The following is a 22,092-nucleotide window of genomic DNA, read 5'->3' as shown; positions in this document are numbered from 1 at the left end:
GATAACAGAAGATATTGTATATTGCTGCCATTTTGAAGGCGCTCTCGCAGTGTGGTGGTGGTCGGACCGCCACCACGGGTTTGGCGGTCTTATGGACCGCTGAACTTGTGATAAGACCCTAAATCAAGTTCTCTATTGGACTCCTGTCCGCCTAAGATTATTCACATAGTGCCCGACATAGTGACTTCTTACTTGGTTAAGATCTTTAATGCTATGTTTAGATCCAGACTTTTTCCTAAGCAGTGGAAATCAGCCTCAGTCCTTCCTAAATTAAGAAAATCCAACTCAAATGCACTGGACCTGAACAGTTATCGGCCCATTTCCAGGCTTCCCTTTCTTGCCAAACTGGTAGAAAAGGCCATGAATATGCAGTTGGCCCTTTTTTTGGAAACAGCCATCTGTTAGATGAATCAAAGTTTGGCTTTTGAAGTGGTCAAAGCACTGAATCAGTGCTAATTGTGGCAGCTGAGGAAGTCAGGGACATGGTGGATATGGGCGGCACTTGATTAGTCTAAAGCGTTTGACTCCATCAATAATGAACTTTTGATTGACCGGTTACAAAGCGTGGGTACCAAGGGTGGTGTAGCCCTATCCCTGTTGCATTCCTTTCTCATGGATTACATTCAGTCTGTCTCCTTTGAAGATTTTACATCCGGGCCCTTTTCCCTGCCATGCGGAGTTCCACAGGGCTTTTCATTGACCCAATCCTGTTCAATCTGTATGTTACATCTTTGCCACTTTTGATCAAATATTTGTGGTTGTCTTTAGAATTCTATGCTGACGACACCCAGATTGTGCTCTTACTCTCCAACAAGGGCCCCAATATGAGTGACACCTTTCGGACCTGCGTGAGTGCCGTTAGGCAATGGATGGACAACAACTGTCTTGAGTTGAATTCCTCAGAAGTCATCCAATTTGGTAACAATACCTAGTTCTGGTATCCTTTGTGGTGGCCTGATGAGCTAGGTTCACCTGTCATGAAGGTAAAAAACCTCGGCATCTTGTTATATGACAGACTAACCTTTAAAGAACAAGTTAACAAGGTTCTTTCTACATCCTTTTTTACTATACAAATCATCCAGAAAATCGCTAAATTACTGCCCTCTGATCTGTTCAGGACAGTTGTTATTGTACTACTTTTATTCAGAATAGACTATTGCAATGGTCTCTATCAAAACCTACTTAAACGTTTGTTGAATAAACTGTAAATCCTTCATAACTTTGCTACTCGGATGCTTCTGAAAGTTTCCAGATTCCATTCGACCTTGCAAGCAATTAGTAAGTTACACTGGCTGCTTGTGAAGAAATGGATTGTCTTCAAGGCTCTCTGTATCGCCTTCAAAGCACTTCATATCATAGATCCAGCTTATCCGAAGGAAAAGGTCAGATGGTAGGTACCAAACTCCACCAGTAATTTCATAGTACTCTCTTGTAAACACTGTCCTGGGGGGGGGGGGGAAGGGGGGTTGGCTCGAGTTTTGTTATCTGCACGGCTCAAAACTGGAGCTTGCTCACCCAAGATCTGAAAGCGGAGCGGTCACCTCTCAGTCGGCTTCCAGGAAATCTCTAAAAACCGTGCTGTTTAGTCACTATGGGCCAGATGTATGTAGCTCGCATTTTGCTATTCTCTAATTGCAAATCAGAAGGATTCACTATTAAGAAATAGCAAAATGCAATGTATGAAGGTGTATAGTATACCTTTTGCGATTCCTAAGGGGTCGCAAATAACCTACCTCATAAATACTAATGAGGTAGGTCGCAATTTGCGACCCCCAAGAAATCGCAGAAATCACTGGGATGGTGGCCTGCTGAGATCAGCAAACCACCATGTCCGTGATTGCTTTTCAATAAAGCAATCTTTTTTTTTGTAAAGCAGCCCGTTTTCCTTAAAGGAAAACGAGATGCTTTACAAAACGAAAAATGAAAAGTTTTCTTTGCATTTTCCAAGAGCAGGCTGTGGTCCGTGGGATTCGGTAACAGGTTACTGAATCGCAAAATTAGGTTTGCTGCATCTGAAAAGCAATTCTTGTGTTCGTAAATGGACAGATTCTGTGAATCTGCCCTTTTGCAAACTCAAAAATGATTGTTACATCTGCCCCTAGATGCTGTAGATGGTTGCTGAATTCTTGTCACTTGCAGTGCCAAGATGGCCCAGGGAATTTGTTGTGCAATACAAATGTAAACTTCAATTCAATTCAATGTTACAATCATGCACATCTGGAAAGTAATTTACTTACAGGAGTGCCTAACTACAACATGACTACCACAAGTACACAGGCTAATTTACTCAGCCACACCCAAAAAAAGAGCAAAAAGCATGGGCTCATGCAAAATTTGATAGATGATTTATGAAATGAAGGTCCTTATTATGAGTTTGGTGGTGGGAGAGGGAACCACTCCATTTCCGCACCACCAAACTGGTATAGGAACCGCCCTTCAGAATAGTAATTTTCTCTTGGTCTGGCTGGTGGTTCTTTGGCATTCCCAGGGCAGAGCCTATGAAATGGACATCACATTGGTGACATCAAAGACAGTACCTGCATGGCATTGACTGCGGCAGTCCATGCTGTTGAGGTACTGGTGTGCATTCACACAGGGAGGCACATTTGTGCATCCACATCCATGAAAAGTGTGGCAGTGAGGAAACACATAATGCCCCGCCAAGCATATTGTGACATCAAGATCATCGCGCCACGGGCAGGGATCTCTGATCCATGGTGTTTGCAGTGGTCCCAAGGTGCCCTGACCATCATGGTCTTAATATTGCAGTTGGAAGACTGACACTGCCGCGCCCCTGTGAGTCTGGTGGTCCACGGACCGCCAGACTCGTAATAAACATCTAAGCTAATTTTATACATGGTTTATAATGTTCACAATTCTCCATGAGCATTGGTTACTAAATATAAGGGCCTGGTTACGAGTTTGGCAGTCTTACAGCGTACAGTGCAATGCACCGTCCGCTGGAGGACCACCAAACTCGTGGTGCGACCGCCTGCCAGATTAGGAGTTTATTCTGGGTGTGGTGGGCGTTCCTGTTCCGGCCTGGTAGGCTCATGGAAGAGCCTACTGGGCAGACCCCTGCTCTCAGAGCGCCGCCTGCACCTTCCTGCATGGTGTGCATACATTTCACATTGTGCAGGAACTGGGGTTGCAAATCCAGGGGGGCACTACAGTTGCCCCCTCACCCGCATGCACCCCCTGGGCCCTGAGCCAGCACCCTTTATTTGCTTTACCACCACCTATTTCATAGCAGGCTTACTGCCATGAAAAAGGTGGTGGTGAGCCAACTCAAAATATGATCGGCTGTGCCGCTACAGCAGCTGCAGCATATTTCTTCCTCTTAATGCTGCGTGAACGACACGGGATCCTGAATCCCTGGTGATCGCAGTGGTCCTGTGCCAGTCTGACCACTGCAGTCTTAATACTGCAGGTTGTTGCGCAGTGCAGCTGTGGTCGGACCACCACCGCGGGTATGGTGGTCCATAATCAGGCCCTAAGAAACTATGTGCAACACATTATTTTCACTAAGTCCAGTTCTGGCATGCATTACAAGAATTCTAGGAGAGTGTTAGAAATCCCTCTTGCCAAACCTAAAAATATATAAGAAGTAATAGATGGAAAGAAAGAGGGACAGCTGGGTGTTTTTAGGTCTCGGCTGCGAAGGCTGCGCTTGCGCAGTCTCGCTCCGAGATTTAATGACTTGGAGAAGAGGGGCTTGAACCCGCCCCTCTTCTCCCCTGTTCTCCATTGGCTGGCCTCTTGAATGCTGGCCAGCCATTGGAGAAGAGGTCAGTCATTCAGATTAGGCCCCGTCCTTTTCGGATCGGGGAGCGTGTTTTTTGCAAGAAGTCTCAAGGAGGAGACAACAGCAAAACACGCCCCCGAATCCGAAAACAACGCTGCCTTTCTCCGAGGCATTTCTGCTCTGCCTCGGAGAAAGGCGGTGGTGTCTTCCGGTGCCCTCTTTACTTGTTCATTGTGTGTGCGGCGCATTGTTCTCGCAGCAAGAGTGTTACTTGTGACGGTCGCAGAGACTACGATTGCAAATGGCCCTTTGTTGCACGACGGATGCAGGGGGCTGTTTCATGTGTATTGACGCATGTATTGTAGTCGCGACCAGCCGCCGTGCCGGGGAGTTGGATGCACGAGCGATATAGGGCTGATCTCAGACAGACACGTGACAGACACCCTGAGTAGTGTGGGAATAGGTGCTTATCTGTAAGAGCCGAGATACGGGGGTTACCCAGCAGGAATGGTTTTTCCATGCCGGTTCACAAGTGTTGGGGCTATTTATGGACTCGACAGCCCCTTCCCCTTGCTCAGGAGCGATGGGACGGACAGCTCCATATGTCATGGTATATGTCAGCGGCAAAATACCTGAGCGACTTGTTTTCAGCAACTGAGACTTGCCACATTCTCGTCCCGACGTATGGCTTCTTCCAGCCACCCTCCTGTAGATTGGCACAAACTCGCGACAGATTGGTCTGGGAACATGCCTTGCTGCTGGAGGCCTGTTGAGCCACCCGCTCATGTGTGCGCTTCCACTGTGAACCGCCACATTGTTGCCTTGGTGAACAGCCGTCCTTGGACTGCACTTGGGAGTCACCACAGCTGCGGGATTCGGGTCACATTTTAAGGGAACTAACGTAGAAACGTGATGCTTATAACGAACCTAAAGCAGGTAATGCACAGCCGAATGTTGTTTTCATTTGTAAAAAAAAAAAAAAAGATTGTGTTTCGTGGGCATTTTACTGTCCCCGAAAAATTGCACCCCAGATTACGGACTCTCAGCCTTATTTTTGTGTGTTGACTTGTTTAGATCACAGTGCTAACACAAAACTGCAAAGAGGTTTGTCTGTTGGTCTCTGCAACAAACAAATTCCCCCGAGTTTCTAAACGTTGTCCACGCCCAGAGACCTGTCTGTCCATGACCTTTCAAATCCACTTCCTGTGGACTGACGTGCTCACGGGGCCTCCGCTCCAGGCCATTTCCTTTCACTCCCAGCTTAAGCCCCCTGAGTGAATCTTGCACTTTCCTCCCCCACCTTCAACGCCCAGAATCAATTCAAACGAGTGTTTTCCCAAACAGGTGCAACCTTTAGCTGTCGTCCCTATTGTCATGACCGACTGCAAACTTCCTAGGCCTCCCCCATCAACATACATACATACATATGTTGTGGCGGGCTTTCTCAAAAGATTGTCCTCTCGTCATCGCCTAGTGTCTCATTAATCTCTGATGTGCCCAAGCTGATATTCAGCCATTAATGCAAATCTTAATGTCTGTCCCATGGTATTTCTTCGGTTGCCTTTTATTGCTTATCCTCCGCATAATTACGTTTTTAGATTTCAGTGGCCGGAGATCTTCTCGCACAGTCACCCATTAAGTAAATGTGTAATTGTCAATTTTGCAGCCTTGGATTCGCTTTCATACACAGTTTAGCTGTCTGGTGTAACAACCGCCGGCTTCTGCCCACACCTACTAGGAAGCCCCAGGCCACCCGTGTCCCGCTCAGCCGGGCCTAGTGGCCTTCCACGTTTGCCCTTTTCCTTTCCTAAGAATTATCTTGTACGCAGGGCCGGCGGGCCTGTGGGTTACCCAGCACATAATTTTTTTTTATTAACGCAGACCTCCTCTGTACTCTCCAAAACCAGGTAGATTGCATAAACACATATAGTGTCGCCTCAGCACAAAAGAACCCTTCATGTACACACCTCTTGTAATAAAAGATGTGCCACATTTATTTATTCTGTGCTTGCAAGTTTGCTGTTTGGAGTGCGTCTTGAGACCAGATTATAAAAACCCTGGAAGCATCGGATCCAGTGTAGAAACAGAACTACCCCCCCTGCCCCCCCCCCCCCAGCAGGACAGTCCCTTTCATGTTTAGTATGCACACCTCTCACTAACAGGCTTTACTATTATAGAAAAAGACGCAAATGTCCATGATTCTTCTCGAGTGTGAGTGCCTCTGCAGTAATTGCTACTTTGAGGGTAGTGTTCTGTGACACAAACGTTTTTGGCTACCGTCCTGTGGCTTTTTTTGTACACACCCTTGGGACACCGAGTCTTATGCGTCTCTGCACGTGACTAGTTTCTTATCAGTCACACTGTTTACACGCGCCAGTCAGCTCTCTGATAGGGCATCTATTACAATCACGCTGCCTTCACGCCGAAGTTACTGTCCCTCCTCCCCGCTGTAGCAGCAGGGAGGCAGCGCCATGTGAGGGGGACTCCCAGGGCCGTGCGTGTGCCCTCCTGTCTCGGTGTGTTTATTTATATAATTAATTAGCCGAACGATTTTCGCACGGGCCGCTTTCACTTTTGCGGTCCACTCCGTCCAGCTCGCACTGGGAAGTATCTTTTTCATTTCAGATTTCATGCTTGCCGAAGGCCTGGGTGGCCGCAGTGAGGGAGGGGGTGCGTGTGAGGGGACTTTGAGCCGGTGTCAGCTGCACACTGGGCCCAGGATACCCAAAAGCATCGGAGATGCAGAGGCTGCCCGGGTGGCATAGCTAGCGGCTGCTCAGGCCCCTGCGGTGATGAGGGGAAGCGGAGCGGAGCTGAACAGCTTTGAGACCTGTGCCGAGCATAGCCCCAGCACACCCCCCTTCTACTATGTTGTTTTTACATGTTGCATGCATCTGTTCCTGTCTACATCACTGTTGGTCTTTTTCTTCTCAGGGGCCCACAGCCCTCACGGTCCCCCTTTCTACCCAAGGGTATGAGTAGCTGTGGGGGCGGGCTCGCCACATTCTGCAGAGGGGGGCATCCTGTTTCGTTAAGATACTGTTTGTCCTGTTTTCCTCTCTCTCTCTTCTATCACTCTTCTATAATAGTTTATTCTGCCCCCTTCGGCGTGTGCTTTTAGTGTTGTATTTGTGTACTCCTAAGACACCATCTAAACCACCAACTGATGGGGGCCGTTCTCGTTTACATTAGTAACACAACGCGAGGAGAAGTCTTTGTTGTTACGGTTCTCTCGTCCTCTGCTGTTGCCTCGCCATAGACAAGCATTTACAATGCAATGGTCTCGGCATTGGTAAAGTTAGAGCTATTGGCATTGCTGATGACATTATTTTTGTTTAGTGTTTTTGTTTTTAAAACATTTAAAGAAACGGCATTGTCATGAGCAATGCCAATAGCTCTAACTTTAACAATGCCGAGACCGTTGCATTGTAAATGCTTGTTAGAGAAGGTATAGCAGAGAGCTGGTGGACTGAATCTAGGAAACAAAGCAAAGAAGACAGAATGGAGGACAGGAATGATGGAAAGAAAGAGAGAGGGAGGGAGGAAATTGTAGATGTGATGGAACACAAATGGTCATGTAGAGAGGGTTCATTAAAAAATCACTTCAAGGGAGCCTGGTTATATTACATCTGGCACAACACAATTAAAATAATATCTTTTTTTAACATATAGACAAGTTGATGACTCAACATTAAAAATGCTGCCTGTTTGTGCACATCTATGTGACCCTAATCGAAGTCAAAAGACGCATGAATCTGATTCCGCGCTTCCCCAAGTTTAGACTTATTTACGCTTTTTATCAAGTCACATGTTTATTATTAGAGGATACATTTTTATTTCATTTTTCATAAAAGTGCATTAAACCATTAAACTTAAATCCATAAAACTTTCATCTTCAAAAGACCTTAATCCCTAAAGGTACAAAAGAAACACATCTGGCATTTAAAAAGATCCCGTGTATTTCACATAAATCCGTGGCTTGCTTTAATCGTTAAGTGATCAGCAGTTGTTTCTCTGCATGTAAACTGCTTTGAAGTTTTATTTTGGTGAACATTAACATTTTAACGAATTTTACGGTTCAGTTGTGAAGTCTTTTTTTTTTTTTTTTTTTTTTTTTTTTTATTATTGAAACTGAAGGTGTCATACAGCATTCATGTTAATACAGAAAGTATCGCATTGAAAGTACCAAAGCATCTCAAATACAATAAACCAAAATCTTTGTACAATAACAAAAACAAAAGCAAATTAAAAGTAACCAGAGTGAAAAGAGAGTCAAAAAAAGTTTTCCCAAATTTTGTCGAATTTTCTCCCCCCGCCAATCCTTGCTGCATAGTTACGCTCACTAATCTTAACTCTGTGCATTTTACGCAACCATTCATAAAAGGATGGAGTCTGAGTTGATCGCCAATTCTGAAGGAGCAATGATCTTGCCACTGCCATACAAATAAACAGAAGTTTAGCATATGAGACAGAGATATTTAGATTCTGATCCAGACCGTGCAGCATCAAATTGGAATTTAAAGATATCTGGATATGAAAAATAGAGGATAAAAAAGCTAGAATATCTCTCCAGAAATCTTTAATCATGCAACATTCAACTATAACGTGTGTCCAGTTAGCGGGGGCAAAACTTTGACAACGAAAGCAAATCGGAGCAGAATTACTAAACATTTTGGCAATTACCGCCGGGGTATAGTAGAGGAGCCATTTCCCAAAAAATATCATTCTACGCCAATTGGCTCCCCGTAAAATGGAAAAATTATATTTATTAATAGTCCGCCACGTCGTTGAAGATAGAACCTGCTTTTCGTGTTCCCACCATTTTTTAACTGCTTTCGATTCTAAATCGTCTTGTTTGATCTGAGCAAGATGACGTTTCCACTCACCAGGTTTCCTTATTAAAGTACTATTAAACAAGAGATCGTTGTTAAAAGGGGAAATCTGAGTAAAGGAGGTGGGAGCAAACGGCTGTAAAAGTTTATAGATTAAATGATAAGACCCGGCTAACAGAAAGTTGCCTGAAAGTAGTAAGCGCATCTCGGGCGGAGTTAACCACCTAGAATGATGTAAAAAGTCGCCTATTGTGCTAAAGCCGGCTTTAGACCAATAGCGCATTAGCTGCGGGCTTACCCCCTGCCCTTTTGAGGAGAGTAAATTAATCAACGAGGAGGAGGTATTGAAAAGAGAGAGAGAGTATCGACTAATCAAAGCCTTACGCTTCATAAAAAACCAAGCAATTATTTTATACCTAACCAATTTTGGAGATTTGGGTATTTGAAGAGGGGAGGATATTTGACTCTCTGAAAAGATTAAATCGAAAAAAAAACTAACATAATCATTTGGAATCGAAGTAGGGACCTTGAAACGAGTTAAGTACTGAGCAAAATAGGCGTAATAATACTCTCTAATGTTTGGAAGTGCAAGACCGCCATTATCTAAACCCTCATAGAGGGTAGTCAACGCAATCCGGGGCTTTTTATGTGACCAGAGAAAGCTTGAGAATAAGGATTCTATTTTAGAAAAAAAAGACCCTGGGAGAGAACACGGAATTGTTGAAAACAGAAAATTAAACAGTGGTAAAATGGACATTTTAATCAGGGCGACTCTACCTAGTAATGATAAAGGTAATTTATTCCAGCGAGTTAACATCGAACGAACCCTTTGGAGAAGAGGGACAAAATTCAAACCGAAAAGATCTGTAACTGAAGAAGAAAAAATCACCCCCAAATATCTTTTAGGTTTATTATTTAAGCAACCGCGTAGATCCGGATATAGTTCTGGAACGTGATTGCCACAAATCAATATTTCGGTCTTTTTCTTATTAATCCTGTAACCCCCAAAAGATTCATATTGCTCAAAAATCTGAAATGCCTGAGCTTGAGACTGCAAATCGGATTTAATGAGCAACATGATGTCGTCAGCATAAAGTTTTATCTTAGACATAAATGGGATTGGGGGTGAGATCTCTGCAGACTTTCGAATAGCTATTGCGAGGGGTTCGATAAAAAAGGCAAAAAGAATCGGTGATAAGGGACACCCCTGACGAGTTCCACGATTAACTGCAACAGATCCAACCGAATGTGAATTAATAATAATATTGGCTTTAGCACCAGAATAAAGATTACGAATGAAGTTAATAATGATACCTGGAATATGGAAGTGCTGCAAAATAATAAAAAGTGTCTCCCAAACCACCAAATCGAAAGCTTTTTCGGCATCGAATAACAAAATAAGTGCAGGGATTCTCTGTGTCTCCAGGTAATCCAAAGCTTCTGCCAGATAGTGAGTGTTAGTCATAAGCTGTCTACCAGTAATAAAACCGTTTTGGTCTGTATGGATCAAATCCGACGAGATGCGGTTGAATCGAATAGCCAATAGTTTAGTGACGATCTTGTAGTCCGAATTTAGAAGAGTAATGGGGCGATATGAATTAGGATCAGTAGCATCTTTCCCCTTCTTCAAGAAACTGACCACAGTGCCCTCGCGAAAAGAGTCAGGGATTGAGGCGCCAGACAACATAGAGTTGAGCAAAAGTAAGAACAAACTAGAGAAAGAAGGAAGAAAAACCTTAAAAAACTCTGCAGGCAGTCCATCCGGACCGGCAGCTTTCCCTGATGGAAGATTTTTCACCACCCCCTCTATCTCTTCCAAAGAAAATCCATCTGCCATGGTTAAATCTTCGGGGTGGGAGAGAGAAGGAATCTCAGCCTGCCGTAAGAAGGAGTTTAATTTAGACTGGTTGATTTTTAGCTGGTGTGAATATATATTTTGATAATGACAATGCATTATCGAACCTATTTTATCTGGGTCTGTTGTTGATTGATGTGAGACCGGACATTTTAACTCCCGAATTAAATTAGATGCTGCTTGTTCCTTGGCCTGCCAAGCCAAGAATCTCCCAGTAAAATTACTTTCTTCATATATTTTTTGATAATGGGTACGAAAGAATGCCTCGCCCTGCTCATATAAAAAAGTAGTATATTTATGTTTAGCGTCAATTAATTGTTCTTTAACCAATCGTGAGGGATTTTGTTGCCTTTGGACGCTAAGTGTCTGTATGCGAGATTCCAATAGTTTGATTTGAGCCCTGGATACCTTTAACATAGCCGCATCTTTCGCTATAATGAATCCGCGAATAAAAGCCTTTAAGGCATCCCAAATTATACTTATACGGGCAGTGCCCATATTAAGAGTTATAAAGTCTTGAATCTTGTTTTTTAATTCAGAGACCCATTTATCATCATTGAGATAAGCTCTATTGAAGACCCATCTTTTAGGGGATCTTCTAATATCCCCAAAAACGAACTCCCGAATAAGCATAGCGTGATCTGAGAATACATTAAACACCGTATTACAAAAGCCGAGTTTAAGGTTACGTGAAGCTATAAAAAAATCAATGCGGGATGAAGATTTAAATCTGCCCGACCAGCAAGTATAATCTCTTTTAGAAGGATTATCAGCCCGCCAGTGATCAGAGAGATCGAATAGTTTAATATAATGTGAGATGGTTTGAAAGACTTTCGGTTTGAGTTGTTTGGATAATTGGGATGATGTATCCAAATGCGGATCCATTAACAAATTAAAGTCACCACCAATCACGATATCACCTGAGACCATCAATAGAGACTGAAACAAGTCTTCATACAAACTAGCATCGTCTGTTAAAGGTCCGTAACAGCATACAAAGATAAAAGGTCTCTGCCTGGTTTTGACTCTGCATAAGACCCAGCACCAACGTCCTGCACCACCCTGTTGTGATTGAATAATATCTGCACATAGGTTCTTATTCAAGAATATTGCCACCCCACGCTGAGATACATCACATGATGCAAAGCACCGAAACGAAGCCCAGGATTTAAGCATAGAGAACCTATCTAGTTTGGAAGAGGGAATATGAGTCTCCTGTAACAAAATAACGGAGGGATTCTCAGCTTTTAACCAAACTTCCATAGCGCGTCTTTTCTTAATATTATTTAAGCCATTAACATTCAAAGAAAGCAACTTCAAACTCTCCTTATTAGACATTAAAATCGGAGTTGAATTGTCTGTAGAGAATTATCTGCTCTTGGCCCCTTAAATACAATGAATACATGTTAACAAATGGACAAAATAAGTAAATATAGTCAGACACAATCAGTTTCCTTTTAGTTTCCACCCAGCCACCACCCACAACCCAAACACCCGCAACCACACCACCACCACCCCCCCAAACCCCACCCTCCAATGGCCTAGCTACCTCCCTCCACGCTGACCAGAGGATCCTAGCCCACACCATTGGGGCGACCTGTTGACACCCCCTAGGCTACCTGAGTTGCCTGACTCCCGCAGACTCCACAGACCCCCCCCTGACCCTGTGCCCGCATCTCGGATATGAAAAAGGGAAAAAACAAAAGGGGAAAAGGAAGAAACCTTAAATTATACAGATGAAATCTCCTTGAGGAGATCCTGTGCCGCTGATATATCAGAAATCATAAAAAATTTGCCTTTAACTAGCACTTTAAGCTTGGACTGCTGGGCGATCGTCGCTTGAGCCCCTTTAGCTTTAAAGAGTCCCAACATTTGAACAAACTCCTTTCTTCTCCGGGCGGCAGAGGCAGACATATCTGAGAAGATACGGCATTTGACAGTCTCGGTAACAAAAAATTGTCTTTTCTGAATTGCCGCTGAAAGGATAGTCTCTTTGACCCGGATATCAGAAAAATTAAGTAGTATTGTTCGGGGAAGGGAGGAGTTTGGAAAAGGCTGAGCAGGAACGCGGTGAGCGCGTGTAATAGATAAGTCGCCTTCATAGTCGGGGATCACTTTAGATTTTAAAAAGGATGTTGCCCATTGCACCGTATTGGAGCCTTCAAGACCTTCTGGAACCCCAACTATCCGAAGGTTTGATCTGCGATTGTAATTTTCCAAATCATCCAATTTATGTTCAAACGAACGTGTGCACACAGAAAGGTGTTTAACATCTCTTTTAACCTCCGTCATCTGATCCTCCAGACTAGAAATACGAGTTTCAGCCTCTTGGAGACGAACCGGAAATGTAGAAAAGAGAGCCTCCATTTTCTCTAACCGTTGATGAATTGAAGCTAGCTCTGCCCTTTGAGCCCTCTTAAGTTCTCGAACTTCGTCAAGAATCAAATTTAACATGTCTTTAACTGACATCTGAATCTCCCCAACAGTCTTAGTGTCAAGATCTAACAAGGGGCTTGAAGAACCGGGAGAACTCAGATTAACAGAATGGGCAGGAGTATCTGGCGGTTTGTCGGTCAGTAATGGAGCTGTACTTTCCAGGGAGAAAGCCTCTGAAACTGTATGCAGGTACGTCGAGGAGTTGTCTTTCTCTTTTGGTAATGATGATGAAGTTGCTGAAAGTACAGGAGGATTGGGGTTATTGGGGGAGTCTGAGGAGGAAGTTGGAAGCGCAGAGTCTGAGGAGAGCGCTGGATTCTTTTTGTCGAAAAGAGGAAATGGTTTGGTCCCCTTCAATGCATCCATGGCTCTGTCTTGCTTAGACGAATGGCCTGGAATAGGAGTTAAAGGAGCCACCTCTACAGTATGCGATGGCTCTGCGTCCAGAGTTAGAGATTCGCCCAGAGATACCTCCAATTCCTCGGAACTCTCAGAGCTGTTGACCCTAACTCTTGCGCCTCCTACAGCAGCATCCGAGCTGGGACTATTGGCAGCGTTATGGCCCAATAATTTGGCTGCATTTTTGGCTTCTCTAGCCTGAAGACGAAGAACTTTGGCCTTGCGTGTGTTAAGCAGTTTGCCCATATTGAACCAAGCAAAAGAAAAAGCCCTTACACCGACTAGAGTGCAGATAAAGTTAAGGGCCCGCTCTTACGGGCCTCGTCTCCTCTCTTCGCCTCTCCCCCAAAGTCTGAAAGTCCAAAAAAACCCCAATGAGGATAATGCCGCCCTCAGCAGGATTACTGCCCAGCAAGTCACAAGCCAAAAGCCAGAAGCAACGAGCCAAAAGCCAGAGGCCGCAAGCCGACAAGATGGCAGATCCGAAAAGAAATAAACAGGAATACTCAGTTCATGACCAACTCACTGCGTGCTACTGCTGCCATAGAAGAATAGCCAACTGAGTGAAGCAGTTTTGAAAACGTTGTCTGCACTCGGCTGAATCACCCGCCGCCTCACTCACAGCGTCGCATCACCTTGCAGCCTCGTCGTCAGCCACAAAGCCCAAAGCTGTAGTGGAGCTGTAATCGATGCCAGAGCCGTCCTACTGCAAGCAGCACATCCAGAAGCGGTCACGCTGTCCCGCTTTCACGGCCAAAAAGAAAGGAAATCCGAGCGCTGAGTCGTCCGCTATCTTCCGCTATCTTCTGGTGCCGTCCGCCATTGACCGCCGCGCCCACCGGCGTCCGCAGCACACGTTCTGCACGGGTCAAGGAAGGAGGAGCCAGGAGCCGGGAGTCCGGTTCAGTTGTGAAGTCATTCTGTAGACTAAACATATTTACTTAATCCTTTACGACAACGAGCTCTTAAATATTCAAATAATTTGCACTTGGGTGCACTTTTTCAAACACTTTGTTCAAGAGTGAAGCAAACAGGGTGAATGAACTTGAGTCCTGCTTTTAACTTGAAGATGAAATGTCTGACATGCTCTTTCTAAAGCTCCTTTCATTATGTTGTGCATTTAAAAGACTGAGTGCTTTGAAATACACAGCAAAATCTATGTAAAATCCGCGCCGCTTACACGTAACTAAATCTTACCTGCGAAGAATGCTGCAATTATTTATAAGAAATGAATAATACATATTAAAACATTTTCTAACTAAACAGCAGAGGGCAAAAGGGGTACTAAATTAAAAAATGCGTTGGGGACAAATTGAAGGCCAGCAGTAGTCTCAAAGTAAACACAGGGACAAAGACTACGACAGTATCATGTAGAGGTTGGCATGTGGAATGCTGATACTACTATCAAATGCTGCATATCCTTATTATGGTCGTTCCATTTTTTGATTGGATGTTTTTTGCACAATCTATTTCGCCACTAGAACGAAGACTGCTCGTGGTTTTGCACCAGCTCAAAACAGTGAGCCAGAACCAGTAGCTAAGCCGTATTTACAGGAAAACCCACCCATAAAAATGTGATAAATTATGGACAGACACCCACAGCTCTCAGAATGTCATACATTATGGGGCAGATTTATGTTTCCTGGTGCATCCCTGCAAATCAGCAGGGATGCGCCAGGAAAGATGCGTCACGCAAGTTTACCTTTGCGCCACCACAGATGCGCCGCATTTACAATGCAGCGCATCGTGGCGCAAGGATAAATAGATGCGTGACGCATCTGATGGTATAAGGGCGGCGCATTGCTGGAGTCGTGTCGCAAGCACGACGCAACTCCAGCAATGCTCAGGGGCTGCCCATACCGAACATGCTGCGTCATGCCTTACGCCTGCTTCAAGCAGGCGCAGGGTTTTGACGCAGCAGCGTCGGAAAAGTGACTCAGTGAAATCTTGTAGAATTCACTGCGTCACTTTTCCGAGGCTTTTTCCGACGGAACGCCCACCCTGCATACATTAAACCTGACGCAGGTTTAATGTAGCGCAGGGCTTTACAACGTGACGCATCTCCCTAGATGCGTCACGTTGTAAATAAGGCGCAACATGGCGCATGGTTTACGCCGCTGCTGCGTCACAGAAGTGACGCAACGGCGGCGTAATTGTCTTGCAAGGGGCTTGTAAATCTGCCCCTAAGTATCTAAAATTACCAAGTGTGTCCTGGCGATACATGCAACTAGAAAAAATCTCTAAAAAACACACATTTCAACATGCCATAAAGTAGACCAATCGGACTTTATCTATGCCACCCTAAGTCTACCAAATGCAACATCTGTGCACACATTAGAAGCACAGATATCACAAGTTCTTCTGTGTGGAAATCAACAACACCAGCTGCAAAGAGATGCAGTTCTTTGATGCAGCACATCAAAAAAAGCTCCGCAAGACACCCCCTCAAAAAACACAACAGACAGGCTGCTGCGACTACTTTCTTGTGCTAGATCAGTTTCTGAAGCATGCCATGCCGTACAAAGAGAAGGAGGACCAGGGTTACCATCTTTAACTGACAACTATGGAGTTCCATAAGAGGGAGATAGATAGGGTCCCCCACACTTGGCTATATTGCAGCAAGAAGATAAAGACCTATGTGCACGCTTCACATGAACCAAATAACACAAATCATTTAGGACACTGGAGAGAGCCTGCAAACACTCATCAACATCGTAACTCCCATACTTCCCACAGTAAAACTGCTAGCTCGAAGCCAGTGTTCTGCCAGTAAGGCATTTCAGCACGCAATGTCCTAGACCCTGGTTTGCTACTTCCTGCTTTCTAACAAACACTGACACAGGTTATAGGTTCCTTGCCAGTGGCGTCTCCTCCACTAAGGCGGAGGAGTGTTGCCCCACTGCTCTGCAGCAGTGAAATGAAGGAAAAAGAAAATGATAATAACTTGAGGTAATTAGCAATTTATTTTGTCCTGGTGCAACAGCTTTGCAGGGTAGGGTGGAGCTGCTCTGAAAACAGAAGCAGGGGGAGGAGTGGTCAGCACACTTTGAAAGTGTGCATGAATGGTTGGCCTGTCCGCCCGGGTCAGCCTAACGTTCATGCGCACTTTGCATGTTCGCCACCCAGACTGCATTACAGCCTGGGTGGAGAACATGCCCAGGTTCTCATTCCCTGGCTGAGAGCCGAACCACGCCGCTCAGACCAATCACAATGCTGCACTGCAGCATTGTGATTGGCTTAGGGAGCCTGGATGGGCTTCCTCTTCTAGCTGTGCAGAGGGAAGAGGAGGCGAGATGGACACGAAACGCAGTGGTAGGGTACACCTTTTTCTTAATATTTTCGATCCCCACCCCCGCACCCTACTAGCCCCGATCCGTACTGGCCACCACTGTTTTTACGCGAAGGCATGCTAATGCACACATCTCTCCACCAGTGAACAACTGTCAGCCAAAAGGGTTGATGCCAAATGTTATGGAACACTGGCTATTGTCTCACACACCCTCACGGCCTCACGCATCTCCTTCAAGTTAGGAGACTGTTGGACCAAGAACCCTGTAGCAGAGTAGGATCTGCTTCTTATGGTTACCCCCACTTTTTGCTGATGTATCACTGTTTTCGACTTAGACTGACTGGGATCCTGCTATCCAGGATCCCAGTCTAGATGCTTTCTCCTCTAAATTGATTGCATGTACTTTAGGTACACTCCAGATCAGTCCCTAGTATATGGTATACTATGTACCCAGGGCATAGGTACCAAAGAGGCCTCCCAGGGGCTGCAGCATGTATTATGCCACCCCTGAGAGACCATTCAAACTGACACCACAGATCTGCTACTGCAGCCTGTGTAAGGTGGTGCATGCACCCCTTACTTAGATATAGGTTCACTATATCTATTCTAAATCACTGCACATATAAACCCATCAGTCACCCCTATGGCAAGCCTTATCAATCCTGAAGGCAGGGTGCTGGGTTTTATGTGAGAGGGTGCACCTGCATGAGCAGAGCCCCTCTGCAGCCTTCGAAACCTATTTTCCGGGGTTGTTTGTGATGCAGCCAACCATATATATTTAAGTGCATTATAATCTTGCGGTAAATGCTAACTTTAAAAATGCTGCTTAGAAACATGTTGTGTTTGGTTTCAAACACCTTGGAATCATACCTCCACACCAGTTACTGGTGTGGGAGGTATGATTCCTCCCTTCTAGAACCACTACTGTGGGTCACCGGGCTACCTGATACCAGATTTCTTGACCTGGGCATCAGAAAATGGATGCTGCCAGCCACAGACATGAGTCTGCCCTCCTGCTGCTGAGCCAAGCTTGAGAAGGGGAAGGCTGACAATAGGTTTCCTGTCACAGGGAGCTGTGACCACCTCAGGGGCGGCTGGTGGACTTTTAAACTGGTGGGGACGTAAGCAGAATGAATCAACGTATGAGAGCGAGCGCAGCGAGCACGCCAAACGACAATAAGAGGGGTTCGGGGGGGGTTCTCCCCCAGTGAAGACATTTTTTTTAAACTGGCATCATTTGGTGCGCTTTTAAGCACTATTTCTGTGATAAATGGACTAAAAATTCAGTTCTTCTAGGCATTCATAGCAGAAAACTCATACATTATTTCAGAGAATTTCTGGGTTGCCAAGCAAGTCTGACTTCTGAAGAGAGCTAGGGTACTAAGCAAGACTGCTTTGGCTGTACCCTTTCCAATAGAAAACACTAGTTAGCGATGTGAACAAGTTCAATGGACAAATCTATATATATACAATATAGCGAGCTATTTCAATGGTCCCACAAAAGAAACCCATTCAAAAGAAACTCATATTTCCCAAGATACACTAGACTCCAAGCTAATCAATGGGTCTGGCATTCACAAATTGGCTATACACTACAGGTACCCTCGATCCCGTGCAGTAATCGTTTCCTTCCTCTAAGTGAAATTCTGTGTTCTAAGTTAGAACATAGAGGCTCTGCTTTTGATGAGAACACAGAGGAATGGCATAACCCTAGGGTGCGCCGTGAAGTGTAAAAGCTAGAGTGCGCTAGTCACCATAGAATAAACTGAGGGGTGCATCGTATGATAAAGCATAAACCGAGGGAGCACCATTAATCCCAGCATGAACCAAGATGTGCACTGGTCATCATTGCACATATCAATGGGTATCAGTATTGGTCAAGGAATAAACCCAAGGGTTGCACCATTTATCAATGCATACATGCAAGGGGAGCACAGTTCATTAAAGCATAAGCCCAGTGGTACACCACTCATTAAAGCATAAGCCCAGTGGTACACCACTCATCAAAGCATAAGCCCAGTGGTACACCACTCATTAAAGCTTTGGCCCAGTGGTACACCACTCATCAAAGTGTAAACCCAGTGGTAGCACCATTCATTAAAGCATAAACCAAGGGGTTGTACCCTTGTGTCCAAAGCATAAACCAATGGGTAGTGCCATTCAACAAAGCATAAACCATAGCATAGACAATATACATATAGAAACTAATCGCTTGTCTTAAGGTGCTTAAATCGAGGGTAAAGGAGATTTTTTTTTAAAGTTCTTCAATCCTGGCATTCTCCCAGTTTCCCCTGGATTTTTTAAGCGCACCCACACTCAGTGCATACCGCTCCTCCCACAGTTTTACTTGGCCCATGTTTATCCACGATTCTAAGGTCGACGGGGTGGGGGTGGGGGTGGGGGGGGGAATGTCCCAACCCTTGAAGAATGAATGACTTAGAATCCAAAGATCCAATATTGAAGTACCGTTATTTTTGGGGTTTTTTGTAGATTTCATATAGCGCGAACTCGACCTGAAGGTATTGAAGCGCTTTACATGAGCACCGGTTACGTTACACATTCAGGCACGGGGAGATTAAGTGATTTGCCTAGAATCACAGGATGTGGACGTGAACCCGAGGCTTGAACCCTGGTTTCCAGCACCAAAGTCGGCAGTCTAGCCTCTCCCTTTTTGTTGTCTTAATGTTAAATGATGGTGGTCGAAATCCCGAACAAGGCCCCTTGTAGCTCGGGCTCTACCTGGACTTTTAGTTTTGCCATAATTGAGGTGAAGGTCTTGCCACAGAAATCAGAAGCAGAAGAATAGCGGGACTTAGGGCCCGCCCCCTTGTGGAACCCCACATCAAAGCATAGTGTTAATGTTGCTGGAAATATTTGATGCAAGCGGTATAATAAAGCCCATTTGGAACAACAACAAAAAAACATTCTTATGAAGTTCGCTCCTCGGACAGCTTTATGGGACATGAGATTATAACAACCCCCAGAAGCGAAGTCAATTTTGGAGCCAGTGCTGGGGCTTTGTGCGAATAAAGATAAAGTATATAGGTATCAATTGCCCAATCCTATAACCTGAAGTCAAATAAAGTGATCATGTTGCCCGTTTGAAGCATTTCTCTCTTTATCAACGCGATCCCTGGGGAGGCAGGCAGGCTCATGTTTCACCTGCTCACTGCCTCTACCCAAGCAAGATGTCGATCACACGACACTGGGTTGAAAAGCAAGGCATTGTTGCTTCACCTCACGTGCACCTTGTGTATCCTACCTGCCCGAGGCAACAACACAGCCTTAGAGGCCAAATAGCGATTTGTAAGGAAATTAAATTCAATCAACATACACAAACGTTTCCTGCATAACAAGGAACAGTTGGTCCATGGAGAGATTGGTTCTCGATCCACCTTAACCCCATTTAAGGGTTGTTGTTTTCATTCCCGGTTCCCCCTCCACGCATAAATAAATGGTTTCCCCCAGTTGCAGCTCACGGGGTGGGGGTGTTGTGGGGGGGTGTCGAGCGGGGGTTAGGGCCGGGGGGGTTTAAATAAAATAAAAATCTTACCTGGTCCGCGCCGCCTTGGGTCCGTTGGCGCCTCAACAGCCGCATCACTGCTTCAGTTCTGGCAAGTGAGTGGCAACCCCTCTCAGTCAATCCTGGCACTGGAGCAGCGCCAGGATTGACTTAGGGCATGGTTACTCTCCGCCCGCCAGCCTGAGCAGACACCAGTGAGCATGACTGGGCACGGTGGAAAAATTCGCCAACCTTCCCCACTCATGCGCACTTGTGCTGCTGCCTGCCTCTGACAATGCCTGTCACTCAACATGACATCTGACTCTGAAGGGGGTGGGCGGTCCCATGTCATGCTGACTGACATGATTGTTGTCAGTTCTCCCTCGGTGTCTCTGAACTTAAGTAAACTGAGAGTTTACTTAAGTTCAGAGACGCAGATGGAGCTGAGGGCGCGGGCGGCTAGTGGGGCAACGAGCCAGCGCCCTAATGGATGCACTGCCCCTGGACCACCTCCCAGACAGGATTTAGTGTATTGAGGCTGAGTGGGTGCACTCTGAGAGTGTTTGAAGTCTACACTGGGTAACATTTGGTGCATAGTCCAGTTCAATCCAGTTGCAGGAGCCATTTTATTTTATTTTTATTTATTTTTAGGTTTTTATAGAGCGCATAGTCACCCTTGAGTATCCCAGCGCTGAACCTTGTACTCCTAAAGGGGGGGGCAGGGAAGACTTCGAGTAGATCAAGGAAAGAGGAGGGTTTTGAGGGATTTCCTGAATCTTAAAAGGTTTGGTTCCGCTCTAAGGTTTGGGGGAAGTGCGTTCCATTTTCTGGCTGTGTTCACAGAGAATCTGCGGCCGCCAACGCGGGTTTTCTTCACCCTGGGGACCACAATAAGGTTTCCCTGTTCAGACCGGAGCGCTCTAGGTGGTTTGTATGGGGTGATCCATGTGCTCAGAATGGGAGGGCCAGCGTTGTGCAGGGTCTTGTGGGCCAAGCAAAGGGCCTTGAATGCGACTCTTTCCCTCACGGGGAGCCAATGAAGTTTCCTCAACGCTGGTTTGGCCGATGTTCTAGATGGGGTGTTTGTGAGCAGGCGGGCTGCAGCATTTTGGGTTTTTTGTAAGATCTGGTAGGTGGCTTCCGGTGCGCCGAGGTAAATGGCGTTGCTATAGTCTAGTCTTGCTAGCACTAGGCCTTGGATTAGCAGGAGGCGAGATTTGAATGATAGTAGGGGTAGTACCTTTCTGCATGATCTTAGAAGCCCATAGCAGATACCGGCAGTTTTCCTAGCCTGGGTCCTGAAAGTGAGGTCAGTCTCAAGCCACACTCCTAGACTCTTGACCTCTGTTTTGGGGGAGGGGGGGTCACCCATACAGGCGGGCCAGATGTCAGGTGGGAGACTCGGGGATTTGTGGCCGAGGAGCAGGATCTCTGTTTTTGACCCGTTGAGCTTTAGGTCAGAGTCGCTCATCCATTGGTGGACGGTGGAGAGACAGTCACGCAGGTTGGAGGGTTTTAGCTTGGGGTGTGAGAGAGTCACCACTAGCTGGGTGTCGTCAGCGTAGCTGACGATCGTCACTCCGAATGGGGCGACCAATTCCTCCAATGGGGCCATGTACACGTTAAAAAGCGTGGGGCTCAGTGAGGAGCCCTGGGGCACTCCACATCGGAGGGGAATTGGGGAGGAGCGGCTTTCTCCTTCCCAGACTTGGAAGGAGCGTTGTGAGAGGAAAGATGTGAGCCATCTCAGAGCACGGTCTTGTATACCTATGTTGTCTAGGCGCTGGGCTAGGACCTGATGGTTGACAGTGTCAAATGCCGCGCTGAGGTCCAGGAGGACCACTGCCACTGATCCTCCTGTGTCAATGATCTCTCTCGCTTTTTCTACGGCCGCCAGGAGGGCGGTATCTGTCCCCTGACCTGGTCTGAAGCCGGTTTGGGAGTTTTTTAAGAGGAGGTTAGCCTCCAGGAAATGGGACAGTTGTTTATTTACCAGTTTCTCTGCCACCTTCCCTATCCAGGGGAGGAGCGAGA

Source organism: Triturus cristatus, chromosome 6 (genome assembly GCF_964204655.1).
Source record: "Triturus cristatus chromosome 6, aTriCri1.1, whole genome shotgun sequence".
NCBI lineage: Eukaryota > Metazoa > Chordata > Amphibia > Caudata > Salamandridae > Triturus > Triturus cristatus.
Note: the sequence above shows the minus strand (reverse complement) of the source record.